Raw genomic sequence first — 7513 nt, 5'->3', positions numbered from 1 at the left:
GAATTTTCCCAACTTTGAGAGAGCGGCTATAAAAATGATCGGAATTAAGCTGTAAAATGGAGGGGGTAAGAAAAAGCAATTTTCCTGCTGTTTTGTTTGAAATATTATTGCATGTTGAGAATAATATGTGAAGAAAAAACGAAGCTTGGTGTAAGTAGGAGCGTTAAGATAGAGCCGGGAACAGATGAAGAAGAGCTAGACCCAGATACGGAAATAGGAACTCTTACCTTGGAACAATTTCAAAACTTTTTTGTAAAGGAAATAACGCAAGCTGTTAAGGCTGCCTGTAACTATTTGGCTGAAACCTATCAAAAGGCAAGATATGGCAAGTATAAAAAAGGAGAACAAACTCAATCAGCACAGACAATTGTTGAGGAGCGGGAGGATTCCATAAGTGGAAAGAGGGAACTGTGTGAGAACCAGCCAAAGCACAGGGAACCCCCCCCCCAAGAAACAGATATAACGGAGAGATGTCGCTCTAAAGAAATAGCAAATTTTGTACTACAAAAAGGAAAAAAAAGAATGGACGCTATTAGAAGCCCCAGTGGAGAAAAAGAACAAGAGGGGGGAAAGGAAAAGAAGAGAAAAGATATGTGGAAATAAGCCTAAAATGAATAGGAGATTGCAAAATGGGTTTTTGATGTATGGAAAACAAAGCTTAGAATTAAAAACCCAGGAGTACAAAAACGCAAGACATCAAAAAGAAATTGAAAAGAAGGAGGAGGATATGGACAGAGGAGAAGGAAAGAAAAGACAAAAATTATGTTTTCTGATTAACACGGCTTTGATACTCTATTTTGGGAGTAATATGGCTTTAATACTCTGTTTTGGATATATACGGTTTGTGGAAAGATAATTAAAAAAGAAGAAAGAAAAAGAGCTAGTTGTGGTTGTTAAGGTGGAGAAAGACTTGATAATTTGCAAGTTAGTTATTTGTAGATAGTTTGCGTTCAGTGTAGTGCTTTATGTTTGGTATGGCTGGTTAACTTACTCCCTTCTCCTTTTAAAAATATGGTTGGAAATATATACTTTGTCTCATACTATCAATAGGAAGTTAATAATTTAGGTGAAGGGATGGTTGACAAAGTTGGGATTTCTAGTTGTATTGAATTAGATGAATTTTGCTTACAATCTGAGTGTAGGTAAGAATGGTAGAGAAAATTGTACAGAAAATTAGATCTTTTTATATTGAAGTAACAGCTACTACAAAGATGCTTTGATAGGAATGTAAGAGACATAGATTGGAGTACAAGAAAGATTTAAGCACTATTATATGTAAGTTCTTTGTTTTTGAATTTTGGAACAAGCTAATAAGTAGTAGGGTTCCAATGATGTAACCTTTCTAGTGTGTACTGGTTGCCATAGGATCAGGAAAGTGTTAGGCAGGGCTCAATAGACGGTAAAAAGAAATATACAGTTATAAGATACCGGGCAGCAGGATACAGGGAAAACTTAGACAATAGTATTCTATTTTCTTTTTGGTTTTGGTTTTTCCCTTTACCTGATGCTCTCAATTGTTAGGAGATGGAATGAACCACATATTATTGCTGTTAAAATAGCTCAAAAAGGAAACAAACGTAAACTACGCAATCAAGTAGGATAACATTGTTGGTATGAAGAATTGTAATCTTTTTTCTTAGAGAAAATAATAAATTCTTGAATTATGTGATATGAGATTGGGGGGGAAAGAAAAGAAAGATTTAGTATTAATTGTGTAACCATTGTCGTAAAGTTAGAACTGGATAATACGATGTGTTCAAACACATGTATGTTCTCCTTATTTTCTCTCTGTGTGTATGTAGATGTTTGTTGGTCTGAAAACTAATAAATAGATTATTAAAAAAAAGTAATACTAACCTATAATGGATGAATTAGCCATACTCCAAGGTTGCTGGTGCCCTGACCTGGATAGCCCAGGCTAGCCTGATCTCATCAGATCTCAGAGGATAAGAAGGCTTGGCCTGGTCAGTATTTGGATGGGAGACCACCAAGGAATACTTGCTACACATAGGCAGGCAATGGAAAGCCATCTCTGAATGTCTCTAGCCTTGAAAACCTTATGGGGTCATCATAAGTCAGCTGTGACTTGACAGCAACAAAAAAATGTTGCTGGTAGCAGCAAGGCAAGTATGCACTTGTTCCATCCCTCTGAGCCAGTTTTTGTCCCTGGGATCCCCAGAAAGTAGACCAGGATGTGGGATTTGTCTCATGTCTTCAACTGTTTCTGTATCAGTTAATGCAAAAATGTGTCCAGAAGCCGGAGGAGAACAACATGTTGGCTTTGCTTTCATCTAAGCCTATGTTTTGTTCCTCGTCCTTTTCTGCCTTTCCCATGTATGGGTCCCCACTGTGGGTACAAGAGAATAATCACTACGAGGTTCTGGAGGAGGGACATCCAACATAAAATTGAGATAGTTTGAAAAAAGTTTTGGCAGTCATGCAAACAAGAATGTTATTAGCTGTTGCATGTTTAATATTGCATATGAAAAGATTACTAAGGGGAAATATGATAGAGGTTTATAAAGCTACACATGGGGTGTGGTCAGATGGGCCATTTAGTCCGCTTTCGGCCCGCCTCAGAAACGGATTTTTTCTGCACAGTCACACAGTCAACATCTGTCTCCCGTCCCCAGCCATTGCTTTCCAGCTCAAAACTGCTTTAACCCGGAGTATTTTGATACCAGGTCCCCAAGTGATGGTTTCCTGATTCTCCGGTTCCAGTGGCATTTTCCCCATGTGATCGCACCTCTGGTGTTGAGCCAGTTCTGGTTTAAACCCCCTCCCCACTCAAAAGCTGCCTGAGGCTTCCGCTTTTTGCCCGCCATTTTTTTCAAGTGTTGGTAGTGTGCGCATAGGTGGAGCTCCGCCACCACGTTATTAAAAACAATATTTAAACAGTGCCTAGTTCTAGCGTTTAGACCTGTTCGGGATCTCACGGAGGCCATTTTCGGGGTAAACGTTTAAAGGGAAGTGTTCCTTTAAAATTTAAAGGGAAGTGTTACAGCAGTTGGGTTGAAGTGGAAATCGCTGTTCTGTGCATGCGCGAAAATTTTAGTTCTACAGATGGCTGCCTGTGCGCATGCCCAAACTGAGAGAGAGAAAAAATAACAGCGATGTACGCTCCCGCGTGTGGACGGAGCAAGGAGGTGAGTGTGATCGCGATCCTCCAGGTTAAAAAAAACTGCATCGGGGCCGGAGCAATTTAAATTGTTCCCAGCACGCCATCTGACCGCACCCGTTGGGTGGGAAAAGTAAAAAGATTTTTCCTCTCCCTTTCCCATTATACAACAACTCATGGGTATTCAGTGAAATCTGTGTACAGTAGATTCAGGACAGACAACAGGAAGAACTTCCTACCTCAACAACTAATTAAGCTGTAGAATTCACTGCCAATGGAGATAGTGATGGCCATAAATGGCTTTAAAAAGATTTGGCAGTTTAATGGATGGCAGGTCTATCAGTGTCTACTAGCCAAAAACTAGTCCAGGCTAGCACGATCCTATCAGATCTTGGAAGCTAAGCAGGGTCAGCCTGGGTAAGTATTTGAAAGGGCAACCTCCAAGGAATACCAGGGTCGTGTGGCACAGAGCCAGGCAATGGCAAACCACCTATGAAACACCTCTTGCCTTAAAAACAAGTCTAGCTCACCACCTAGTAGTGCATGATGCTAAAGAGCTAGAGGTTCTGGCTGCCAGACAATCTCAGGATCTCCTGGCTATTATAAACACAATGCCATATGATAATTATTAGCCAAAATAGCTAAAGGGAATCTCCATGTCCAGAGCCAGTTAGCCTTCTATTACCAGTGATAGGAGGCAATATCAGAGAATGCTTTGGCCCTTATGCCATATTTGTTGGCTCTCCACGGCAACTGGTTGGCCACTGTGTGAAACAAGATGCAGGGGCTCAGGTGTGACCCACCAGGGCTCCTCTTACAATATTTCAGAAGAAATCTATTGTAGATTATTTCAGTGCTGAAAGTATCTTTTCCTGACCCAAACCCAGAATCGTGTGTGATTCAGATGTGAAAACATTTTCTGGGAGGAATGAAGACAAAATGATGATCAAGAATAAGGCACTTTACAGAGGAGGGAGGAATTGAGTGCTAATTTTCTATTTCAATCTGAAAGGTGGATTTACTAGCCTGGAACCGTTTATTTGCATTTCTAAGTGGCAACATGGAGCACAATGCAGTTTCGGAAAAGATTAGTCTTCATTTGCCGAAGTAATTGCTGCCGAAAACGATGACATATGGAAGAGCTGACAGGAACTGTGGCAGTGGGGTCGATTTTCGTCACTTGCTTCAAAAATGAAGAAATGAATAAAATGAAATAGAAAACCTCATTTGGTGTTGGGATTTTTTTAAAAAAAATGGAGGAGGGAAGCACATCTGGTGTAAAACTAAGCCTGGCCTTCTTATTAATCAATATGTCCTTTTGAAGAGAGCCATGTATGGCATCACGGCTGCAACAGTATTATTAGAAAATGATATAGTGTGCATTAGGATGTATAATTCATATTGCCTTCATTTGCTCAGACCATCGTGAAAATCCATAAATCATTTTCTTGTTCATGTATTGCCTAAGTGCAATTTGTCATTTTGCATTAGGGGGCTGCTTCAGATCATCAGTGCTTTTAATTCACTATTTAGAGTTTAACAAAATACTGCCCAGCCCTGTCTGACAACTGAGACTATATGAGAATGAAGTGCCCTCGGGGAGCTTGGACAAATAGCGAGAAGAGATAAGGAGGGTGCCCTTCGCGGTTAACAGAGTTCTTGTATCACAATGCCTTGCTTAGGCATATTAGCAGCAATCTATTGGGACTTGTCTTCTATGTCACTACAGGAAAATGGACACAATTTCATAAGAGGCCTGTCTTAGAAGGACATAACTTTGCTTAGGTTTGCCCAGTGAATCCTATATTTGGATATGAGAAATACCCTGTGGCATTTTTAATCCATGATTTTAAACTCAAATTCCCTTCTGAAAAATTTGGGTCCAGTTTACACTATCACATAAAGAATCAACGACACTCTTTTCACAAAAAATGCACATGTGGTGGCAAGAATAAGGAGGATATAATTTCTCAAATGTTCTCAAAAAACATGGAATCACTGCCTTCTTGCCCCGTAGTATTTTTAGCAACAATTTTTAAAAAATCATTACCTCCCTGCCACTGCAGGGAACATGGTAGCTATTTTAGTTACTAGACTCTAACCAACAAATCTGTGTGAGTGTGGGTACTGAAATAATGTTGCTACTGAATTAACAGTCTGTTGAGTAGTTTGGAGACACAAGGCTGCTGCATATCTCATTAGACCTGTGCAATCCTGAAAAGCACTTTCTTCCTGGTCCAGTGGAGACCACTCCTACAGGCCACAAGGCCCCTAAGCACAGCTTCAGCTGATTCGCTACCTCTTCACTTGGCAGTTCAGTGGGCCAGTGCAGGGAGTGCTAGTATATCCTTTGTAAGAATGGCTTCCCACACATCTGTCTGTGTGCCAAAACAGGGGTCAGAAAACTCTCAGGCAGATGTAAAGACTTCAAAGCCAGGTTTTGTGCCTGTAACAGGCAACATCAATGCAGAAATGAAAAGGTGGCACTTCCCCCATCATTTTATCCCCACACATCATACAATAACTCATGCGGATGTTTCCAACATGCATGTACCTGATCCATTCCCCAGTTCAAGGTCTCAGTCAGCCTATGGGGCTGGTTCACGCATGACTGCTGATTGCTTCATTATTCAACAAGATGATCTGTAACTGAATACACCATGTCTCAGTTGAAAAGCACTGCATCTACATTAATGTGGAATGATATGAACAACAGTCTGAAATGTGGTGGCCTATTGAGGCAGACAATTTACCACTTAATTCTTCAGTCACCAACGTGTATATACGAGCCAGCATAGACTGTCTAAAATGAAAGGTACACCTGCACTGAAGCCTCTTGTGCTCCCTCAATGTAATTACAGGCAGAGGGAAAAGGTCAACAAACCCATCTAGGGCAAATCCCTCTTTCCAGACCACCATGTCAGCAATGAGTACAGGTTCATCTTCAACTTGAGGGGATTGAAGTTGCTGGGAGTCAGTTTGATCCACAGGGAGAAAAATGCAAAACAACTTAATCAGGACCAACCAAAATAACACACGTACATTTCTGAGCACAGGCAGAGGGAAAAGGTCAACAAACCCATCTAGGGCAAATCCCTCTTTCCAGACCACCATGTCAGCAATGAGTACAGGTTCATCTTCAACTTGAGGGGCTTGAAGTTGCTGGGAGTCAGTTTGATCCACAGGGAGAAAAATGCAAAACAACTTAATCAGGACCAACCAAAATAACACACGTACATTTCTGAGCACTGGATTTTTTTCCAGGCCAAGCATTAATTTATGTTAAGGGGGGGGGGGAGAGATGTTGCTGGGTTTGATAAACAGTGTAGTCCTAAACAGAGTTACACCCTTCTTTCTTTTGAAGTCAATGGGCTTGAAGGGTGTAACTTATGTTTGGGATTTCACTGTAATCCTGTAGATTGTTATAGTCTTTAAAGGGAGAACAGGAAGTGTTCTCTTTGATTAATTAGATTAGCCCACACCAGGTACAATGAAGATTTGAGGCCACGTTACACCAGAGGAGACAGTGACTGCTTTCCCTAAACAGTAATGATCTGTCTCTAAAGCTGCATAGAACACACAAGTCCTTTCTAAAGCAGATGTAATAACTTTTTTTTTAAGTAGTCCTCTGAAAGACAAACTGGGATGTTAATCACATTTGGTGCATTAGGTAAATAGTGAACAGAAGACAAACTGCATAATGTGTTGCCCAAAGGTGAGGAAGAACTTTCTCTCATCAGCCAACCCCCTGTAATTTGCAGGGGGAAAGTCACAGCCTCAGATTTAGGACTTCTGGATGGCTGACAGAGCAATGGGCTTAGCAGGATTTTCACTCTGCTTAGGTTTACACTGTACATTCAGTATCCTCCAAAGCAGCAACCTTTTCCAGCAGCAATATTGCACTGCATAAAATATCTAAAAGCTGCAGCAAGGGCGTAGACTTTCCAATTTTCGGGGGCTGGGGCTGGGCAGGAGGCATTGCTGTGCTAGGTCCTTAAAAGAACCAAGGACCAGTGACATCATAGGGAGGAGCCAGTGATACCACAGGTCATTGTCACTATTTATGGAGGTGGAGCAATGTGGGATTTAGGAAGGGGCTCTCCAGAAATTTAGGAGGGTCTGGGAACCCTTGGGGATCACCCTAGCCAGACCTCAATGGCTCAGAAACAAAAGCACTACATGGGCAAAATCCTCTACATAAAACCCTGGAGAACCACTGCCAGTCTGAGTAGACAATGATGACACTGATGGACTAATGGTAGAGAGACAATGTTTTGTGTGCCAAAGGATAAAGGTTTAAACCTAGGAGATCTAAGAGAACAGGTGCTGGAAAGGATCTTTCTCTGAGTCTCTAAAGATCACCTGCATCAGAGCAGACCATGCTGAAGTAGATGG

Source organism: Gekko japonicus, unplaced genomic scaffold (assembly GCF_001447785.1).
Source record: "Gekko japonicus isolate JY-2015 unplaced genomic scaffold, Gekko_japonicus_V1.1 scaffold380, whole genome shotgun sequence".
NCBI classification, from domain to species: Eukaryota; Metazoa; Chordata; class Lepidosauria; order Squamata; family Gekkonidae; genus Gekko; species Gekko japonicus.
This window is presented reverse-complemented; position numbering follows the sequence as displayed.